Source organism: Onychostruthus taczanowskii, unplaced genomic scaffold, assembly GCF_017590055.1.
Source record: "Onychostruthus taczanowskii isolate IOZ18803 unplaced genomic scaffold, ASM1759005v1 scaffold21, whole genome shotgun sequence".
Classification (NCBI taxonomy): domain Eukaryota; kingdom Metazoa; phylum Chordata; class Aves; order Passeriformes; family Passeridae; genus Onychostruthus; species Onychostruthus taczanowskii.
The window spans coordinates 465572-487927 of NW_024499351.1; the positions used below are offsets into that span (position 1 = coordinate 465572).

Here is a 22356-nt window from a genome sequence, read left to right on the forward strand (position 1 = left end):
ATGCAAGTGTCCCAGCTTCCCTTTTTTACACAAAAGCACACCCCTTCTCTTTGCGATGGTGACAAACAGCATGTAAATTCCCAGGCAGGTGCCAGGGGAGCACACAGAGAACCCCAGCCTCTCTCAGCCTTCATTTCAATTGCCTGACTTGCTAATTTGCAACATCTGGGACTGGAGGAATGAACAGGTTCCTGCAAAGCGCAAGCGAAAAGGAGCCCTGAAAGCACACGCTCGCACCCTCACACCCGTGACCTTGTGATTTTACTACAGCTTTCATTTTCAGACTCCAGTCCTCCCTAGTGCTTGCTGCATTTCTGCAACATTTTGGCAGTTTGCTCTCGCCTCGGAGACAGAGCAGAGCGTGGAGTTGTTTTGCATGGCTCGGCGGGGAGGGAAGCAACAAGGCTGTGAATGAAGAATTAAACTCAAGATGACGGAAGAGCCCCAGCCATGCTTCCACCTAGACAAAGCCTACGTGATGAGCGCTGCTTAATGCCAGCCCTTAATAACGCACGCTGCTCGAGACAAAAATGGGAATTTCGGCGTGGCTGCAGGTGCCTCCGAACACTCACCTCGGGAAGCGTTTCAAGGCAGGGGAAGCAGCCCTGCCTGGAGGCACGCACAGCCCCGCCAGGCGGAGGCACCGCGCCCCGCCGCGCACGGGGGGATGCGCCCGAAACCCCCCGGGAAAGAGATTTTCCTCAGCCCCCTGCCCGACCCCACCTGCCCGGCAATGCCCGGCTCTCGGGCTAGCGGGGAAGCGACCCCCGCCGCAGCCGCGCCTCCGGTCGCGACATGTCGCGATTGGCCGCCGGGGGAGGGCGGCGAGCCCCTTCGCCCGCCTAGAGGTGCCGCGGCTGGGCTGTAGGAAGCGTTCCCGGGCGTGTGCTGCGAGTGCGAGCATCCTACCGCCGCCTCGCCATCGGCTCCCGCACGGCCCCGGGTCCCCCGTGCCGCCCCCCCGGCAGCCTCCCCCGGCACTCGGAGCGCGGTGTGGGAAGCGGCGTGAGGCTGGGCAGGGTCGGGGCGGGGGCCGCTCCGTGGCGGTCCTACCTGGCGGGCTGCAGGAGCGGGCGTCGCCGGGGCCGGCTCAGCAGCGGCGGGGCATCGCGGCGGGGCGGGCGGCGGAGCCCCGGTGCGAGGGAGGGAGAAGGGAGGGAGGAAGGAAGGGAGGGATGGAGGGATGGATGGAGGGAGCGCGCGCGCACACACACACACAGGCGCGCCCCGGGGATGCGCTCAGCCGGCCCGCCCCGCAGGCAGCCTCCCCTCCCTCCGCATCCCTCCGCCGCGGTGCGCGGGCAGCGAGAGAGCCGCCGTCCCTCCTCCTGGGGAGCAGCTCCAGCCCTCCTCCTCGTCCTCCCGCTGCTGGAAATATTTCCCGAATTCCTCCTCGGATCGAGGGACTTTGAAAGGCAGGGCTGGTTGCGGACCCACCCCCAGCAGCCCTGCCCTCCCTGCTTGGGGCAGTCCCCAGTCCTGCCCTGCCTGCCCCTAGCCCTGCCCGTCCTGCCCGGGACAGTCCCTATCCATGCCCTGCCTGCCTCCAGCACAGCCCACCCCACCCTGCACGGTCAGCTCCCTGCAGCCTGCCAGGGCGATCCTCAACCCATTTGCAGCCTTCAGGAGGGAGAGAGCCCTGGTAAAGATAGAGAGAAGGGAAACGTGTGTGTGTCCGTGTGTGTGTGTGTGTGTGTGTACAAGGAGTGCCTTGCTGTGTCTGTCCCCGTGCCCCACAGTGTTGCCCATGGCAGCTGAGGGGAGGCAGGAGGTCAGGAGCATCCCAAGGGGCCCTGGGCTGATGTTCACCCTCTTCTCACATCCTCAGAGATGTGGCCAGGGTCAGCAGGGGACATGGGGTGACAGGCAAGGAGCATATGGATCAGCTGGGACCCTCCTGGGAGCTGGCCTCACATCTGGCAGCTGGGTCAGCCCCTGAATCCACAGTCTCCTGTCCCCACAGGAGGGTCCTCGTGCTCCCTGCAGGAAGGCACAGCCTGGCACAGAAGGACTTGCTGCACCTCAGGCTGACCAAAGTGTCCTTCCTGTGGGCAATTCCCCTTTCACCATGCCTGAATGATTCCTCCACCCTTCGCTGGCTCCAGCAAGGAGCAGATGAACCCATTGTCCCACCCTCCAGGCAAAACTCTGTGACTTTGGGAACTTAAAATAGGACCAGAGCTAATAACTCACACACTGGTGTGCAAGTACCCAGCGACCTTGATGAACCAACCCTCTGTGCCCAGATCCTCAGGTGCAACAAGAACTGTGGGGAAGCAGAGACATTGTTTTAGCTCCTGCACCCTCTTACACCCTCTCCCTCTTACCGTGTCAGCTCTGCCTGGAATTTTGGTTGCCACTGGCAAGACAGCAACCCAGAATTTTACCTGTGAATTTCACTTGTGCTTTTCTCACTTGCTTTCAAAAAAAATATTTTTTGGAAGATTTTTGCACCACCTTGTCTTTCAGCAGAGTTGGAAAACTAAATTTCTCTGCACAGCATGAGGGGTTAGACATGGACACTATCGCAAAACTCCTTTGTGAAGCACTTTGTGATGAGCTGGCCAACCAACAAACACACTACTTATAATTAGTGTTGCAGCAGTTATGGGTGTTATTTCGTTTTGGTCTCACTTTAAGAGCTTATTGACTATATATGGAATGAAAGGCATTTCCATATAAGAATTTGGTTCAGAAAAAAACAGGATTTTGTGTCCAATAGCTAACTCAGATTTTCTGCCTCACCTCTTTTGATTTAAAACTCTTTAGAGGAGGGATAAGTTTGCATCTGGCCATATGTGGTGCTTTGATGGTACTCAATTCTCCCAGCAGGGCCATTGATATAAAATGAGCACAGCTAAATGTGTACAGCGTGCCCAGTGCTGTGCTGGGCTCAGAAGCTGAGCAGAGCAGTGGATGTGTATCAGTGGCATTTGGTTTGGCAGTGGCTGCAGGATGCAAGGCACTGCACAAGCTGGCATGGGAAAAGGAGAAATAGTGTGAGCAGGAGAAATTGGCATGGTCACAGCAAACACAATCCCTGCTGGTGCTTTTCACCCTGCACACTGAAATCCAATCACTGCACCAGTAAGCAGTGGAACTCAAATTTTAGTCATGGAGTTCTCCCTAAAACTCCCTAATTCCCTCAGTAATGTTGCTGACCTACTTCTCAGCTCTTTCAGTGAATGCAGTACCCAACTCCTCAGGATCATCAAGACTCTGCTGATGGGCATCCACTGGTGAGCTGCCCTCTGAAGAGCCAGGCAGGCCCACGGCTCCTCCAAACTCACCTCTCTGCAGCCTGCAGTGTGTTCCTGTCTCCCCGTGCCTCCTGCAGAGACCTTCAGAAAGGCTGCTTCAGCTGCTGGATTTTTGTGACATTCCAGGGGAGCTGAAGAAAACAAAGAGTTTGGCAGTGTTTGTGGTGATGCTCATTAGTGCATGAACCCTTTGTACCCACCCAGCCCTAATGTCACTGGGACAGAAAAGGTGAAGCAGCACTATCCCATCTGAACATGAGAGCAGCTTTGAACTGGCTGCTTCAAAAGTGACTGATTAGGAAAAATATGAGGCTGGGAGGCTTGGAGAAGATTCCCTGGTCCCTCACACACCCCTTTCCAGGCACATTTAGACCTTGATTTCTTACAGTCTCCAAGAGAAAGGTGGATATGGACTCTGAAGGAAAGGGTGGACGTCAGGGAGTGGGAGAGACAGTGAGTCCAGTTGCTGAGAGGAGATGCTGTGTTCCAGGACTGCTCCCTACTGCAGTGGCCATGGTTCCCCCTGCTTTTTCTCAGCCAAGCTAGCTGAAGTGGGGGCTGTGACAGAATGGAGCTCTGCATGGGCTGTGAAATCTGCTGGGCGAGCTGAGCAAACGCTCCTGCGCTCTGCCTGATGCTCTAGGCAAAAACCCAACAAGACTGCTCATGTCCTGACACAGCAAGTTCTGTCACCGTGTGGGCACATCCATGCTTCAGCATTCCAGACTGCAGCCTGGACCGTGCTGGGAGAGGCAGCTCTTTGCTCCAGCTACCTCTACCTACCTGTCACTCTTTGCAGCCATGCAAGAGAACACCTAGCACTGCAGCCATGCTTACAACCTCCGAATACTCGTCTCCAAATCATGGAGATTCTCATGCCAGTAGTAGCAAATGGCTCATTCATTCCCTCATTCATTCATGCCCACCCACAGCTCTCTCCGACAGCAGCCTGCATCTCTCTGCAGTTGCTGGAGGAGGTTTCTGGGTATTGTCTGCATGTGCAGAGCACAAAGGCAATTCCTCCTGGCAAAGAATGGGGTTAGTGGGCTGTGGAGCCTTGAGCACAGGACAGAATGGTGCAGGCCAATTCTCTGCGCTGTGCCTTGTGAAAAAAGACATCTGAAGTGCTGCACAGTTTAGAGGAGGGGGACACAAAGCCTCAGGCACTTTTTGCTTGAAAAATTTCTGCCTTGTATTCCCTGTAAGAGACGAGAGGTCAGGACAATGCTCAGCCCAGCCAAAGCATGTTCATCTCCGAGGAGGTGTCCTACCACCCTTTCTTGTCTCTCTTTGGAGCATCTCCTCCATGGAATGCTTCGGTCTCAGAGGGTGCTGGGGGATAACCTGTGAGTCTGCTTTGGCTGGTTATCTCTGGTCACGGTTTTCCTCGAGTCCCTCGGGAGATGCCAGAGAGGTCCTGCAGAAGCAGATGGGTTGTCACCTCTGCTTGCCATCCATCTGTCTTTGCTCCTGCTGCAGCAGACTTGAGCATGCGCTCCCTGAACATTCTCTGGCTCTCCAATGCATGTTCTTGGCAGAGACCTGGAGATCCCTGGAGAGTGGTGTTTCTAAAAAAGATGCTTAGAAACATCATTTCCAGCAATTTGAGCACTTCCTTTCACTGACACCTTCAAACCAGCCTTTGCTGTTAGGAGGATAAATCAGGCATTTAGAAATGTGGCAGATGGAGTGGGACACAGCAGTGAGTAGGAAGGCCAATTTTGTGTGCTGGACATCAATATATTTTCTATGAGCTCTCTAGGCAGTGCTTCTGTAGCTGTTTCCAAGTACCTGGTGCAGTCTGAGTCCCAGTGATCCCATGGAGGTCTGATTGCATCACAGTTGTCCATCAGCCAGCCAGGGGCTTGGATGTGAAAGGTATCTTCTCCCCTGGAAAACTGAGAGTACAGACTGCACCCCGGGGAGGAGGCAGTGTTTGATGGAATGTTTTGGCACACCTGTGAAAAATGGGCAGTGTGTGATTTGCTGTCACTCTCCTGCTTTGAGAGCCTGCAGAGGTAAATGGAGAAACCAAGCTCGTGCCACTTTAGAGCTTCCCCCCGGATATTTGCACTGTGCTGTGTTTTATGCATGTTTAAACAATAAATCCAGAACACTAATTCGTGAGCATAGCATTTAACAGCTTGGGAGAGAGCTTTCCTGGAAGAAGCATTGACTGGCCAAATTTTGCAGAGCACTGCTTATGTGTAACAGACACAAAAGTATATTTGCACTGGAAACCACCTGCTGCATGGGGACTGAAAGAAGGAGTAGTTAGAGGGGCTGGACTTGAATTTAGGAAGCTTGGAAATGGGGAGAGTTGCACATATTTTGCATACATCTAAGCTGAAAAACAAGACTCATGTTCTTCTCTTCAAATTCTGCTTCATAGTCGTACTTTTCTTTGTGGGAAAAACTCATTTTCTGGTCACCAGGAATGTACAGGAAAACTTCAATATGTGCACAGAATGACTTCAGCAGCTGGGATTATTGTGAGAGATGTACAAGGTGCAAACTGTCTCCTCACTCTTCTCAAAGGGGTGGAAACAAAAAAGCCTTCTGGCAGCTGTCAGTTGTCTCACCAGCAGTGCATGTTAATACCAGCATCTCACTTACGCTTCTCAGGCAAAAACCAGCTCCTAGCTGGAGTCACTGAATCACTGGAAAATGAAGGACCAGATGTCCCCTGCTGAACTGGCTGTCCCTTAGCATCTTTCCCTAGCAAAACCGTGACACCAGTGAAGCTTTGTTTTGCTGTTACAAGAGTTCACAATGCAGGGGCTCAAAATGCAGGGGCTCAAAATGCAGATGCAAGGTGGACTGAAATTTGTTTCCCAGTGAAAGCCATGGCCCAGTGACTCTGCTGCTTCCCTGCAAAGGGCCGTGGAAGTGCAGTGTGCCAGCCCTGGGGCAGCACTGCCATCAGATAGACACTCTCCAGCTGACACTCCAGCCCCCTTCACCACCATTCCAAGGCCTGGAAATATTTTGGTTGAAAAAAAAATAATCCCCCATAAGTACAGAATTATAAAGTAACAAATAACGTGTTCTCTGGATTTGTCGTCTGCTCTTGAGCCATGGAGTTTGGTGCTTTCCAATTTACTTGGCAACCAGAAGCAAGTTAAAAAACCATAAGAGTGTTGAAATAGTAATCACATGACTCCAGGAGCTGGGACTTCCAGAAAAACAGAAGTGCAAGTACCATGTGGCACTGTCTGGGAGCCTTGTCCTGCAAACTGGGGATTGTGAGGCTTCCCCAGCAACTCTGGCCCTATTCCTCCTTTGATCCATGAGCAAGGTTCCCATAGCTACCAGTGGGAGCACAAGGCAAATCAGATGTAGTGCATGGTTCTGGCTGTGGCCCCTGGTTGTGAAAGTAATTTGGCCTCCTCTGTATCATCTGTTTGCCAGCCTTCAGCAAGGCTGGGTATTCCAGGGGAAATGGCCTTTTTTATTAAAAGTGAGATGAGTGACTGGCCTCAGCTGCACAAAGCACCGTATTTATGTTTTATTTATGTCTTCTAGATCAAGAAAGCTGGTGGAACACCTTGCAAAAGCCAGGCCCATTAGGTGAGAGACTGTGCAATGATTTCTCCTAAAGGGAAATTTTCTTCTCTGTAGGGGGCTCTAATCTGCTGTCCTTGAGGGTGGTCAGAAATGTTCCCTGACTCCTTGCTGCTTTGACTTTACCAAGCTCTGCTTTGTTTCACCTCCAAGTGGCCTTGCCGGGCGAGGTGTCCCTCCAGCACAGAAGAGCTCTGCCAGACATGAGTCCTCGAGTCCTGGGGACAAGAGGAACATGTTGTCTTCTGTTATCAGTCAATTTTAGGCCACAAGGAGCCATGTGGCTGGAATGTCTGTGCTCCTTTGCCTTCCCAAGGCAAAGGAGCAGAAACCTTGCAGAAATCCTTGCTCCTGGTTGACTTCCCCCCTGGGACAGCAGAGACGGCAGCAGGGTTCTTTTCCCAGTTTCCTTCCCCACAGTTTGGTCTGCTGGCCAAGGACTCACACTGGTGCACACACAGATCTTGCTGTTTGGGCACAGATAGCTCCAGTTCTTCTGGTTTTGTCTGAAGATGTATAAACCAAAAATGTTTATCCTCTCTGCGCTGCCTGCTTGACGAGTACTGAGGCAGAAACCACTGCTGCATGCCCTAAATCTAGGAATTGAAGCCCTGCATGTAAAGAGAATTTACCAAAAAAAAAAAAAAAAAAAAAAAAAAAAAAAAAAAAAAAAAAAAAAAAAAAAGGAAAAGAAACAAGAAACAAGAAAACCAGATGTAACTTCCTGATTGCTTAGTGGTTATGGGGTTGGGGCTTTTGCTGGACACTTTGGAGATATGAAACTCCACCATATGTAAGACTGGATTCTCCTTTCAAATTTCCACGCTCTCACATGCTAATCTGTTTCCCCCTTGAAATTTCAGACATAGCCTGTTTAAAAGCTGCCCTGAGCTGAATGTTTTTATCATGTCTTTCTGGGTTGTGATGATTCTTTAAAATTATTGAAGATGCTTCTTTTCCACCTGTCTCATGGTTAGAAATCCCCAAGTCCCTTAAGGAAATCTTCTGCTCTTATGGGAAGCTGTACACAGCTTCTGTGAAATCTGTTTTGGTTCTGAGGCTGCAGAAGCAGTTTGCTGGTGTGCAGGTAGCTGTGTGTTTGGTAGAGCAGTGTCTTACAGGCCTGATGGGAACACAGGTTTTCCCTTTTCATTCAGCTCCCTTCCACGTGCACCTCAGTCACTCAGAAACTTTCTGCCCCCTGCACCTCAAGATACCAGTGTAGTATTTTGGTAACTGTGCCAGGGCTGCTAACAGTACCTGGATTTTATTTGCCATCAGTGGATTCCAGTCAAAGCTGTTTTTAAGTGACCAGTGGCATCAGGGACGCAGGCAACAGCTGCATAAGAAGTAAGAGGGGTGAGAGGTCTCAAAGAAATGATTCAAGGGGAAACATTGCAGGAATGCAAACTGACAAGTCAAGAGGAGACGTATATCCTTGCACATCTGAAAGAGTGGATGCTTTCCATTCCTCCTGTTGACACGATAAGAAGTCAGGGGGTTAAACTGTAGGCAGGAACACCGAAGTTTGGCACAAGGAAGAGCTTTCTATTGCCATGAGAGGAATGGTGTAGGCAGCTGGGCTGTCTGTAGAGAGGGAGAGGTGTGTATTTTATCAGTGAAAGGTTTTAAGATCAGGATAAGCAAACCTCAGATCAGGTGTAGGTGACCTAGTTCTCAACATCATTTCACCAGAAAAATCTGAGAGATGAACAATCAGAAGACAGTGAGCACATCACAAAGAGAAAACCAAGGTTGTGATTAGGCTGAAAGGAAAGAAGACATGCCTTTATGCTTTGGACAAAAATTTGGTGTTGTTGAAGAGTCAGAACTTTGGAAATTAGGCCATGCTGGGAGAGCATAGCAAAGACTAGGTGCCAATACTATCCAATTTCACACAACCTGGGAGCAGACCAACCTTCATTCCAGGCTGGCAGCCAATTGCCTGGGTGGATGAGCCACTTAGCTCATAGGACACCAGGGAAGAGAGCTGATTGTTGCTCTGAAGCCCATGGTATATCCCTCTTGTGTTTTGTCCTGGCAAGGTTTGTTCCAGGCTGTAGTGGTTTAGTAATGGTATTCCCCAATTTAATACTCCCACTAAAGCCACGTGCTGCTCCCACTCCAACTGAAGGCACAAATGGCAAAGATCATGGGCTGAGATCAGAACAATTTACTGGAAGCACCAAAGAGATAAGAAAATTAACAATAACAGCAACGATATTCATTTTAAAAGTGTACAAGAGAGAGTGATTCACATGCCAATATGTTCATGAGAGAGCCATTTTTTTGCTAAGGGAGATAGTGACAGAACAATGCTAATTGTTTTAAAGTAAAAGAGAAGAAATTTAGATTAGATGTTAATAACAAATTCTTTACTGTGAGGGTGGTGAGGCACTGGAACAGGTTGCCCAGAGAAGCTGTGGATGCCCCATCCTTGGAAGTGTTCCTGGCCATGTTGGATAGGGCTTGGAGCCAGCTTGGGTCTTGTGGAAGGTGTCCCTACCCATAGCAGGGGGGTTGGAACTGGATGATCTTTAAACTCCCTTCTAACACAAACCATGCTGTGATTCTATGATTCTATGAAAATAATATTTTTGGTTAACCCTGACTTCTGGCTGTCTAACAGCGTGAAATAAAGGTGTGAGAAGCCACCAGAACCTGCAGATTGTAAGAAGAGGGGTGATGTACATGCAGCTGACCGTGTCTGATCAGTAGCTGCGCTGACTAGACAGCAGCAGGAAAAACGGCAGGAAAGAGAAACATTGCTGATAACAAAGGCAGGGAACCAGCTTAATCACTGGCTTGTCTGGGAGAGAGGGACTGGATAAAGAAGCAGAGCCCAGGAAGAAAAAAAGAGGCAAAACCAAAATATGAGGTAAAGGAAGTGACAGAGCCAGGACTGATCTGGAGCCTTTGGTCAGCTGCGTGCTTAATTATGGCAACGTGACAAATGAGAAACTGTGGTGGGTTTTGTGTTGGCCAATTGCTAGCGTACTTAATAGCATGTACTTACTCACTTCTTATTGTGGGATAGGACTGGGAGAAAGGTAAAAGGTTTAAAATTTTAAACGGGTATAAAGAAAAATTTATTACTAGTTACTAAGAGAAAGAGAAATAAGAATTAGAACAAAACTTTTAGGACACTTTTCTTCTCCTTACAACTTTTTTTTTTGCTAATGACAATGTAAAGAAACTATGCCTAAATTTTCAGTTAGTTTACTACTTTTAGAATCATCTTGCTTCAGTTTGCTTAGGGAGAGAAGTCTCTTTTGTTAATGTTATGGAGACTCCTCCACAAGAAAACAGTTTTTTTGTGGCTCTTAACTTTCATGAATAGCAGCCAGGCGGGAAGATTTGTAATCGAGAAATCCCTCCCATTTTCTATAAGCTTTTCTTACAGCTGTGTTTATGGGCTGTGTCAACTTATGGGGTATTGTTTTAGTGTTTAAATGTAAAACTTCTCATTATCTATCTCTGAAATCATTTTCATCTTTAGGAACAGAGATTCCTTCTTCTCTTTCTTGGGGTTACAGGACCTTCATTACTCTTCTCTCTTTCTTTGTTCAAACTTCTCCTAGGATTACACTTAATTTAATATTTGCTTACTTTAGCATGGAGGCCTTTATTTGATATATATAATTTGAACACTTTTATTTTCTTATACCTTCATGCATTGTAGGGAAAAAGAGTCTTTCTTCCTATTTTTACAAGAGGATTTTAGCTTAAAACTAAAGGCATTTCTTCATCCTTCTTATCTGGGACTTCTTCTTTACTGACTTCAGTGTTTTTATGTTGTTCTTCTACATGCCTAGATTCCATTATTTTCTCTCACTCAGAAGAAGATTGAAGCACGAAAAAAGTTAAATGTCTTACCCAGGGCTTACAAATAGTCACTTAGCCCTAGCCGGGCTCAGTACCTTACAGATCAAAGTTACAACTAAAGAAAAGTAACGAAGATCTTAGTAACTAAACTAAAACTCAGCAGTAACACACTAAGGAAAGAAACTAGTAACTTCTCCTCTTCCTTTACTCAGCAACTAATGAGAAAAACCCAGCAAGTGCCCACAGCAGGGGCTGCCCAGCCTAACCTAACCAAAACAAGGGCTGGGCCAGCCATGTTACCGCTTTGCCATCCAGAAAAAAAAAAAAAAAGGAAAAAAAAAATTCACAGGTTTCTTCAATCTTTAACATGTATTTTTCACAAAAGCATATACAACTTTTTAGTAGTTCAAGCACAAAAACCACAAAAACTTTACATCACTTCCATAATTACCTCCTATACAAAACCACCACGGCAACGTAGGTGTGAGGCTGTACCTGAAGTCAGCCAGGTCACGAACATCTGCCACATCCAGCACACCCCCAGCTCCTCAAAGAGCCTGACTCAGCACAGGGCTCTCCTGCAGATGGCTTTGTGTGGCCAAGACCCTGCTGAAGTGTCTGCATAAGACACTGCCACAAAAGAAGGGACATGTGTCGAATGATATCCACGCCAAAGGCAAAAAATGAAGTTACAACTCAGGATGAAGGCAGGGTGCCTGTGCTGGTGAAACTTCAACTTTATTAAGGTTAGAGCCTTCAAACTTGTCTTGCTGTGTGATTTTCTGTAAGCTGCATATATCAAGGCATGTTTCAAGATAACCAGAACATTTTTCAAAGAGAAGGATGTTAAAATTGCCATGTTCTTATCAACAGGGACAGAAAATGTCTAGAAAACTTTGGTAGTGGCACAGCTTGTAATATCTACAAACTTGTCTTGTTTTGTAGCAATCTTCCAGGTCTGTGCCTCAAGGCATGCTTAAAATAGTCTGCCTGGTTAGTTTTAAGGTAAGAACATTGAAATTAAGGGTAAAAGGCCAAATACTTTTTTAGTTCATTATTGTAGAGGTACATCTTCAGGCATTTTAACACCTTAAGGCCGTTTCCAGGTACACTTGAAGATGGTGCACATATAGACAGACTTGTCCTGGCTTCTAAAAATGCAATGACTCTCACCAAATTATGGATCCTCAGGTGGGTCTTTGGTGATTTATTTTGGAGGTTTTAAGAATCTAGAAAGAGTCTGAGTATTTTTGTAAAATAGTCATTATTTGTCTTGAATCTCAATTAATGATTGACAACAAACCGTTGCCCACTAAGCAGATTTTCATTGCCAAGCAGTACAAAGGTTTGTCCTCTCTGACAATGAAAGGTTCACATCCTGCACACACAATTCTCCTTCACATGATCCCCATACACATCTCCATGGTCCTCATACACACTCACAGCAGAGAACCTTCAAGATTAACTCTTTTGTCAAGATTAATTTGGACACATGTCACACTTCAGGGAAAGGGTGAGGTTATCAGCAAGGCTCTAAAAAACTCTAAGTGTCAGTTACTTTTGCTCTCAAAACTCCATTTCTGATCACATCAACTCAAGCCAAAAGGCAAATCTCTCTGTTATCAAGAAAGATGCTTTGTGGAGCATTCTTTTTCTTCAACCAGTGGCTAAGAAAGTAGGATCACAGAATGTTTAAGGTTGAAAAGGCCTTTAGGATCATAAGTCTAGTTGTTAACCCAACACACCAAAATCCACCACTAAATTATGTCCCTCAGCTGCCACATCTACACGTCTTTTCACCTTCTGGAATGGTGATTCCACCATTTCCTAAACAAATAAACAGGACTCATCCCTGATACTGAGGCCTGGGGAACACCCCTAGTGAAACTTTTTTATGTGTTTGCTTTCCAAGCAGTGCTGTGGGCTAAATCCAGGATAGAACATGGCAGGAACACAAGGATACTCTGGTGCTGGACCTTGTTGTGTCAAACCTTTGTGTTAACTGTAGCCAGAGGGCAAAGCGAGGACACCTCTCACAGCTGCATGTCTCTCTTTTTGCAGTATTTTTCTTATGAATTAAGGCTACCAAGGAGATTTGGAAAACATACCAGGATTCCACAAATAATTGGTTCATCAGCGACTTGGAAAAACATGCATAAGAGGTAAATGCTAGAAGTTAAACTTATCTTCTTGGTCGGGATACAGCTTCTGCTCTGTGCATGTGGCTTACATCTGAAAGATGTCATGACAGGCAGCAGAGCAGCAGTAAACATCACTGTTGTGGCCACTCAATAAAAGTGGGGACCTGCTTATCCAGATAAAGACCGGGCAATCCACAACATCTGTCTTGCTCCCGAACTGGGCGTTTTTCCTGGAGAGAGAATGCTTTCAGAGCCTTGTTTCAAGTAGTTCTAGATCTGTGAGTTCATCTTGAAATAATAGTTGGCAGCCCAAAGCGATGTAACGTTTAGCATGCTTTAAAGGACCATATGGAATAAGTTACACTGGAGTAAAACAAACACCAGTCTCTCACATCCAGTGTTATTGTTAACAACTTACTGGGCTGTGTGTATTTTTCAGCAGCAAGGATGACTCACTAAATAACAGGATAATACCATGGATCACTAGCATGTTGTGGTCTGTGGCCACAGGAAGGCTTTACTTTTATTGTGTACATGTTGGCAGTCTCAGCACACCAGCAGCAAATCCAGAAGTTTATTGCTGCGTCTAGGGCAGAGGCATAAGATCTCCGCTTGGAGCCTTTCCGTAAGCCAAAAAAATAACACGGGATCATTCTCCTATCCTTCTTGCCAGGCTGCAGCAAAAGCAGCAAGCTGGGAATTAGAGGCTGGGAAAGCAGTTGTCACCTTGGATTTGCTTCCGTACTCCAGTGTGCGGATGTAGCAAACGCTGATGCTGGGAGGGGCTCTTTCAAGGAGAGGGGATCCCTGTTCCCACACTAAAGCCTGGAGGTGTGGTTGCCTCTTTTGGAAACAGGTGTCAAACCAAGCGGGTTTGGAAGGGTGAAGGGGTTGTAGGGCAAGGGATACATTCGTTCACAAAACTCTAGGCCCCTGCAGAAACCCTGAGGGTGGTGAGGCATGCCTTAGGTGGACATGCACGACCCATCAGCTGCTTCATGACTCCTCAGGCTTCTCTGCCTGAGGCTGAAACCATGCCCAAGTCACTGTGGGCCTTCATACCTCCACTGAGCTCATGTGCTGGCCCTTGCTTTCTAAGGCTTGTTGAGACAGGAGATCTCCCTGTAGCCTGGAAGAGCTCGGTACCTGCAGGGGTGTAGTAGCCAGAGGGGACATGGTTGGGACTGGAAGGTTATTCTGTACCCCCTCCCATCACTGCCAGGAGCAGGGGGAAGAGAAACTGTCCTGGGCAGAAGGGGTTCCTCCTGATGGAGAAAATGTGGCTGGGGGAGCCATCAGATACTACTGTTATCAAGGGGGTGGTTCTGTGTGAATTGTTTCTTTTCTTTATCCCACTGCTGTTTCCAGTAAATTATTCTTATCTCGACCAATGATCTTTGCCTTTTGTGCCTCCAGTTGGAGGGGAGAGGGAGCAGCACAGAGTGATTTTAGTGGCTGTATTAAACGGGGGAATACCATTCCTAAACTGGGGAATACCATTCCTAAACCACAGCAAGGGAGCATTTCCTGTGCCGTTTCCAAGAGGGACTCAAGGAAACCTTTGCCTGGGGGGACATAGAAAGGCAGCAATAGTTTTGCAGGCCCCATTCCTGCACTTTCCATGCTTTGTTATTTTTACATTTTCCTCTATTTTCCTGCTTTTGCTTATATAAGAGAGTAAAAACTCCAAATTGATGTTCCAGTGAAAGAAGGAACATTTCTCTGGAAGAGCAGGAAATGATGTGTGGTGGTGTCATGCAGAATTAGTCTGCAATCTCCAGGGCACACTGTGGTCTGTGGGATAACCTGGGAAATACCACAGGGACAAAACTTCTGGTAAAACTCATCCTAAGCAGAGCTTGAGAGCCCTGGGGGACTGATGGCAAGAAAAGGATTTTATATACTATTCTGTGCACTTTATTCCCATGGGGAATAGAGCAACCCAAGTGCTGAATCTCCTGCCTGGCAGGGGAAAATCTATACCTGAGCAGCTCCCTGTGGCAGAAGTTGCTCCTGAGCATTCACCCTTTTTGGTTATTTAGAGATAAGTCATTAATCATTGTTAAGCTGAGTGGAATCCAAACTGGTCTTCCCATTTTACCTTTACCCAATACTCACATTTTGCAGAATACCAATTCTGTTAGCACTTTCCTTCTCCTATGCCCACCTTTCTCCATAAATAAACTGATGTGGAATCCTCCAGAGTGAAATGTTCTTCTCTTCTCTTCTCTTCTCTTCTCTTCTCTTCTCTTCTCTTCTCTTCTCTTCTCGTCTCTCTTTCCTCTTTCTCTTTTCTTCTCTTTCTCTTTTCTTCTCTCTCCTCTTTTCCCTCTCCCTCTCCCTCTCCCTCTCCCTCGTGTCTCTGGAAAAGACTCAGCTAGAGACATTACAAACGGAAACCTGCATTTTATGATAGCAAAGTCAGAGTTCAGCATTCCAAGGATTTGAGAAAGATCCTAAAAACAAACATCCCAAACTCAGGAGGAAGTTCAGCATTAAATATAAGAGAAATCCAAATATATTGAAGAATGGAAATCAAAATAACTTAAGCTTTGCCCTGCAGTGACCCCATGCAGTAGGAATACATTTATGATTAGATAACAGTGATGGCTGGAGCCCTAAATAGGAATAAATTGAGTTTTGAAGACCTCCAGGTTTACTGCATTGTTGCTGTTTTTCCCCTATATGCTGCAAGAATAATAGTGAGTTCCCCAAAGGATCAACTCCAGAATGAATGTCCACTCATAAATTCCCAGCTTTACTGCTAAATTGTCAGAAAACACCACCACTACTTAAAGCTGTCATGTTGTTTCCTCTTCCTGTAGGAATAGGAAGATTATGTTTTTGCAAGAAAAACCAAAGAAGAGAGCTGGACATTTTCAGATTTGTTTTTTGAAGAGAACCCAATTCCTGGGCCAATTCAGATTTCAATTGGCAAGTGGGTCTGCAGGTTTTTGGGCTGGGAGCAGGCAGAGCCATTGCTCAAAGCTCATTTTGCTAGGACATGGGCAGTAATGTGTATCTGAGAGAAGTGGATCAGTCTGTCAGTGTGTCCTCAGAATGTGCTCCAATCTTCTGACTTCCTAGAGAAAAGACAGAGATGGTGTCCAAACACCATCCTTTCATAAAAACACTGAGGTGTTTGGAGGAGGAGAATGTGCAGTGGGCTTACTTCGAGTCAGAGCCAGTTTGTAAAATCCTTACTGACTGAATTCAGGGTGTAGCTCTCCTTGCTGATTTCTTTTTGGGGTTCTCTCTTCTTGGGCACACCGTAAACCACAAAGGTGGTTTTGCCTTCTGACACAAAGTCTGAATTCAGGGACTAACTCTGGGTGCCTGGTGCAAAGACTTTCTCCAGACGTGTTGTCTGACACCCAGGTGTGTTTGGCTTTTTTTTTTTTTTAAGCCACTAAGGTTCGGGAGCACAAGCCACCAGTGCATCTAGACGTCCTGTGTGCCTTGGCTCCTTTCATGAGACACAGGACATATTCCTGCTCCCTCCAGGTGCCACCGGGGCGAGGACAGCTTTATCCTTGCCAGAGGCCAGCAGGAATAGGCACGGAGCTCAGCTTTGCCCTTCATCCTTCACTCCTGGTGTATGTGCTGCCCCGACTGAGCTCGGCAGCCCTGCTGAGGCTGATGGTGAGAAAGAGCAGAGCTCCCCCTTCCCCCTCTCCTGCCTGCACTCTGGCAGAGAATGGAGCGTGGGAGGACCTCGCGGCGGATGCTCGGAGACTGCAGCACTCATAATGACTAGTCACTTATAAAAGATGTTAGTGATACTATCACTGATGCTTCGTGTGGCTCTTTGTATCCACGGCCGGGGTCTCTCAGCGAGATCCCATCCGCTGCACACAAGGGGCTGAACAAATCCCAGCGGGCCCCGTGGCTAATCAATAGTAAATATTAACAACAGCCAACACACTGATAGTAGCAATAAATATTAGTGATAACACTAATGCCTGACAATGCTCCTGATAGAGGAGGGGGGCACAAAGGGCAGCCTGCCTTGGGGCTAGCAACCGAGAGATGACTCATGCCACCAGGGCTTTGTCTACCAGACCTCACTGCCCCAGGCCCTGGACCAAATGGGAACAGCAAATCAAATAAGTGCCAGCTTTTCCAGCTCCATCCTGCCATCCTCTTCCTGGCCTGCCCAGCACAGCTGTTGGGTAACGCCCTGCTCAGGGGACACACACGTATCACTGGTCTTTGTGTCTCTTGGGGAAAGGAAAGCTCACAATCTGGGGAAGGGGAGGGTGGGGAGAAAAAGGAAAAATGGAGGAAGAATTTTTATATATCAGCAGGTTCACAGCAACCTATGAACCAGAACCATATCCAGTAGGAAATGGAAGCAATCTGAGTAAGAGTGAAATGCAGAAATGTTATTTCATAGCATTAGCAGCTAAAAGGTTTATTGGTTAGTGACTCACTAGCAATTTAAAAGCTATTTATTGACCCCAATTATTTAAAGATTTATTTCTGTGTTAGCATTCCTGAAGGCAGGTGGCATGTGTTTAAAAGGTACCTCTCAAAAGAATCAAAGTTTGCCTAGCACAGACAAAGGAAACCAGACAAAGACAAGATGTGTACGTCAGTGAGGGTGAAATCTGAGAAAAGTGGGAATATCTGTGGAGATGCTGGCCAAATAAGGGAAGATGAGGGCGTTGGCCCTTTCAGCTGCAAACTCTACTATGGGGTTACAAGCAAACACTTCCATTATGTTCTTCTTATGTAAGGACAAGGGAAGGCATTTTCATTCATGAATGGAAATGTTTATGACATTTGTGGTCGTGTGATTTCCCTTTACGATCATCCTTCATATCTCTAGAAATCTCCTACAATTTCAGTCATACTCCTGATATTATTTTCAGTTCTTTCTGTATAATTTCACTTCACCTGCTCTGATGGTTTTTTTCCAGTCTATTAACCACCTGAAAAATGACAATGCTTTACCTAGAACTTTGCAGTGGGACTATGAATACAATAATATTATAACACCTGAAAACACATGAAATGTTAACCCAAAGCCATTCACTAGCATTTAAAGAAAAACCTCATGTTTAACTGTACCACCATACACCAACCAGATTTTAAGCCAAGGCTATAAAAAGCTTTTTTGTGTTCTTTTTAACAAAACACTTGGTGAAGAAAGCCTCTCTGCCAAGGCTATACTCTGTTTTTGTGACAGTGCCCAATTCCCAGAGCTGACACATTTCTGTGCTAGTTTGAGGGAGACCTATTACTTCAGTACTTTGGAAATATCCACAACAGTACACAGCTGTTTTCGCTGGAGCTGACTTTCACAACACTGTAATGGCAGTTAAAACTGTACCAAAAATCCTTGCACAGGATGTAATCAACCTCAAATCCACAGAGAAACATTGGGAAACTGCCTTTAAGTGCCAAGAAAAACAACAGTCGTTTACAATGAGCTCTTCCTAATGTCCAGTCAGCTCAACCCAAGTGAAACATTTTTCTCAAAACGAAAGTAGTGCAGAGCAGGGAAAAAAAAGCCCTTGACTTTTGAAATTAATTTTTCTGCATAGTAACACAGGGAGACTCTGACACTGGCAACCACCACTGATCCTTCCTGCCCACTGAAGCTCTTTCATCACCCAGTCTGTGAATCCACTTCTTGAGTGATAAAACTCTTGTTTTCCAACATTTTTTCTCTTGCCTCCTTCAGACACTTGGAAAGTTCCTGTCCCTCCAGCGGCAAAGCTGTTATATGTCAAGTTTCCTACTCAGAGAGCTTAACCATTATCCAGCTCTTGGAGCCATCCCATTGCCCCAGATTTACGGCTGTTCCCAGGATGTCAGTCCAACCGAATCCCCAGGTGTTCCCAAGAAATGCCTGAGTCGTTCTTCACTTACCCCAGCCGAGGCTCAGCAGTTGTGGGTCATGCAGAATGGAAAAAAGCCCTCATATGATAGTGTCTCTATATTTACCAGAAAGAAAGGAGCCGGGGTGCTTGTCCTTTAAGTGTCTCTAAAGATGGTTTGCATAGCTGGATCTCAGCTTATCTATGCTTTTCTGCTTTCGCTTCCATACATGGATCTGTTCCCAACAGTAACTCCAAGCTGTCGAAAAGAAGCTATCTGGCAGCTTTCAGCTTCATCTGACACGTAAATGAGCGCGAATAAATAATTACATTTTCTGCCATCTCTCCTATTTTTTTTTTATTTGCACCTAAGGACACCTTTTCTTTTTTTCCTTCTCCCCAGATTAACATTTTGCTGTTTTTTCCAAAGTTATTCCTAGGGGAAAGCAAACAGAAATGACCCAGGCAGATTTTTCTCTCCCCTTCCCGCAGGCTCACATAATTTTATTCTCATAAATATCTTTTTTTTTTTTTTTCCATTTGCTTTGCTTTTAGGTCAGAGTTTTGCATGTTTGCTACTTGGAATCATGTCAAAGCAATATACATCATGTCTGTAGCAAAGGAAGGTTAAAAGTCAAATTTTTGGAGAGAGAGAATACAGCTGAGCCACGTGACTGCTCCCAGATTAGCAGCAGTAGCAGGAGTAAGCATTCCTCTGATATTACAGTAGCCACCGTGGGACATGCCTGAAACTCTGAAGAGAGAAGCTGCAGTTTGGAAGCTTCCTGCAGGTCTATTTATGAATAAATCACTCCTTGCTCTTTTCCCTATCTTTCTAGGTACTTTCCTGCTTCCTCGATTTCAGTTTCAGAAAGGGCTGATAAAGAACAAAAATGGGAGGGAGCCCTGTGGTACAGGTCAGGAAAGAAGTCATATAATTATTACCCTTAACTCTGCCCTTTGTAATCTTTGCTGTGCAAATGGAAACGTTAAGGGCTTCAGTGAAAGGGAAACACTAAATAGATGTCTTTATTATTGTTTGTTATAGTGGCAGCTGGGAGTAGAAGATATATTAGTGAGCTAATCAATTGCTTCATACTGGGCTCTCTGAATGAAAGAAAACTGGTAAAAGTCATATTCAGAGAGACTTAAGATATCTAAGGCTGAATGTAGGTGTCCCTATTCAGGCACTTGCATGGAAAATGGCATCCTCAAACATGATGGCTTTGATTCATTGCAGGAGATGGAAATTCCTTGTATATTCCCACACACCAATGACCTTGACTGTTTGAGATTTTTCCTAAACATCTGTTGAACACCAGGCAGAAGAAAAGTTTTCAAAAGAGCTCACCAGCTCCACCTTTACAATTAAGGATAAACTACATTTTCTACATTAACAAATTGCCCAATTAGAAATGCCTCTTCAAGTGGCACATTTGACTCCTGCTGTTTGCTGTCTCAGAGACTGGAGGGAATGTGCATCGGAGTGTGTGTATAAATGGGGACCTGGGGAGATTCCCAGCATCCAGAGCAGACAGCCTCCCTGGGAGCACATCCCAGAGCAAGCTGAAGGCCTATGGAAGCATGCAAGAGGCAGCAAAAGGAGTCTTTTGGTAAAGATAAGCAGTCACAAAGGAGACCCTCCAGTTTTCAGTACATTTTCCAAGTGGCTGTATTGTGTACAGTCCCCTATTGCTTGGGGTTGTGCAGGGATGAGAATGAGAATGGGATGAGAAAAAAATCCTTCTGGAAATTTGCCCTGGAGTTTCTCCAGCCTTTCAAGAGCAGGAGCCAAGCTCATCCTGGGAAGGTGCTTGAACAGGAATATCACCATTGCATGTTAGACACGCCTGGTGACTCAGGAGGTCTATGCTCTAATGCAAATGAGAACATGATTCAGCAAAGCGTTTAAATTCCTGCTTAATTTTAAATATTGAATAATGCATCCGATTCCTCTGGGGTTATTCATGTGATTTTCATTCTATGCTTTACTAGGTTGCCCACATATGGACATGAAGCTGCCATGAAGCAGCACAAAAAATAAACAAGGTTTGGCGCTCACACGTGAGTGTATTTGCGTCTCACAAACGTCTTGACTTTAGGTATTGCTCCTCGGAGGTGTAAGGGCCAGTAAAAATGGGCTAAGATGAGAAAAACCTCAGTTCATTGCATGTGTCCTCCTTTTCATGAGGGAGATGTTGAAAACCACCAGTGTCTGTGGTTTTCAGTGCCAAAGAAAAACCTAGGTGGCTTTGAGAATAACATGACAAAGCTGCACTCAGAATTTCAGTAGCTACAAAGACAAGGGAGTAGGCTGTTTTCTGGCTTTGATCTGCCTTTTGGCACAGTGGCCGTGTCACCCTCTAGATGGGTGACACCACCCCCTTTAAACTCTGCTCCCCACAAAGAGTGGCCAAAGAGCTTGTCAGATTTTCCATCGAGAGGTTTTTCCATTCTTCCCTGCTGGGAGAGGTGAAGTTTGTATCAGGGTGGTGATAAGGTGAAAGGCATTTTCCTAAAGCAAAAGAAAGAGCAGACAGCAGTGTTGCCAAGCACCGAGAGGGCCTCAGGGAGATGGAAATAAAGCACCTTTGACCTTTGTGCCCACTGACTTCTCTCCTCCTCCCCAAAACAAGCAGACGAAAAGGATAAAGTCCACCTTTGGTGGTGAGACATGCAGGGGACATCAGCAGCTCTGCCAGGCTTGGCACCAGCTGGACTTGCAGGAGCGCTGGTGGATGCAGGGCTGGATCAGGACCCGTGTCTGTGCCAGGTGAGGATGGTGGGTCTTCATCTGCTGAAGCCTGGCCCCCCTGGAGATCTCCCCAACACCTGAGTCCCATCCCAGAGCCATACACCTTCCTGGGGAAAATCCTCCCCAGGCTCTCCCACAGCATTTAGATGCCGATTCTCCAGGACTGTGCTCCAGGAGGTTGAGCTTTTTTGTGCTATTTGTCCTCTCTGCCTGCTGCTATCAACACTGCAGCCACAAAATGGAACCAGGCCTTGGTCTTCAGAAACACGTGTGCTCTTCCCCATGCTGTGTGCTGCAGTTTCGAGCCACCAAAGAGGTGTTGAAGTGTCTTTTATGAATATCAATGTGGATTTCGTAAGAGTGGTTTAAATATAGCTGCCTGCTTTCCTGGGAGACCCTGTAGCTGTATTCTCACTGCAGCAAAAGCTGCACCATCTGCCCAGCATTCGCAGCCGCTTCCCAAAGACCGCCAGGGACTTGTCACTCTGCATTTGGCTTGCACAGGGTTCCAAAATGAAGGCTTTCTGGGGGAAAAAGGTTGGATGGGCAGGATTCAGCACATTCAGATGTGTAGCTCAGGTGCACTTATGTAGCATTATGCACTGGGAAAGCTGGACACAGCTCTGAGCAACCTGATCTAACGTGGAAGCCAGCCCAGCTCTGAGCAGGGGCTGGACCTCCAGAGGTCCCTCACAACCTTACATATACTGTGGTTCAGTGAGAAATTCAGTTTAGGATATAACCATATGGTAGAGGAATAGCAAGGAAATCTGAACTCCTAGGGCACCTGTGACATTTTCTGTCTTCCTCTTGTTTCTTGTGGCTACCTTCAAGCTCTTTGAGGGTGGTTCAGCTCTCGTTCCACATCCATGGCTTGTCTCCAGTGTTGCTTGAACCTTACTGCTCTGCAAATGAAAATCCACTACTTCCCCCTTTTTTTTTTTTTTTTTTTTTTAAAGCAAAGTGATTAAAATGCAGTTGGGCCT

The 22356-nt window shown here is 46.6% G+C and overlaps 1 protein-coding gene across 5 annotated transcripts in view; it reads right to left on the reverse strand.

The window, feature by feature from the left end:
- The window catches only part of SLC8A1 (solute carrier family 8 member A1), a 122003-nt gene extending 103270 nt beyond the window's left edge, over positions 1 to 18733 (reverse strand). For 2 of the 5 annotated variants that reach the window (XM_041404361.1, XM_041404356.1), the window contains exons 1-2: positions 18668 to 18733; positions 3291 to 3391 (exon numbers count right to left, since the gene is read on the reverse strand). The gene's annotated coding sequence lies outside the window, so the exon portion shown is untranslated. Of the gene's footprint in view, positions 1 to 1053; positions 1108 to 3290; positions 3392 to 14957; positions 14979 to 18667 lie in introns of those variants that run through there. The other 3 variants (XM_041404357.1, XM_041404358.1, XM_041404360.1) reach the window with 3 other exon arrangements.
- Positions 18734 to 22356: the final 3623 nt, after the last annotated feature.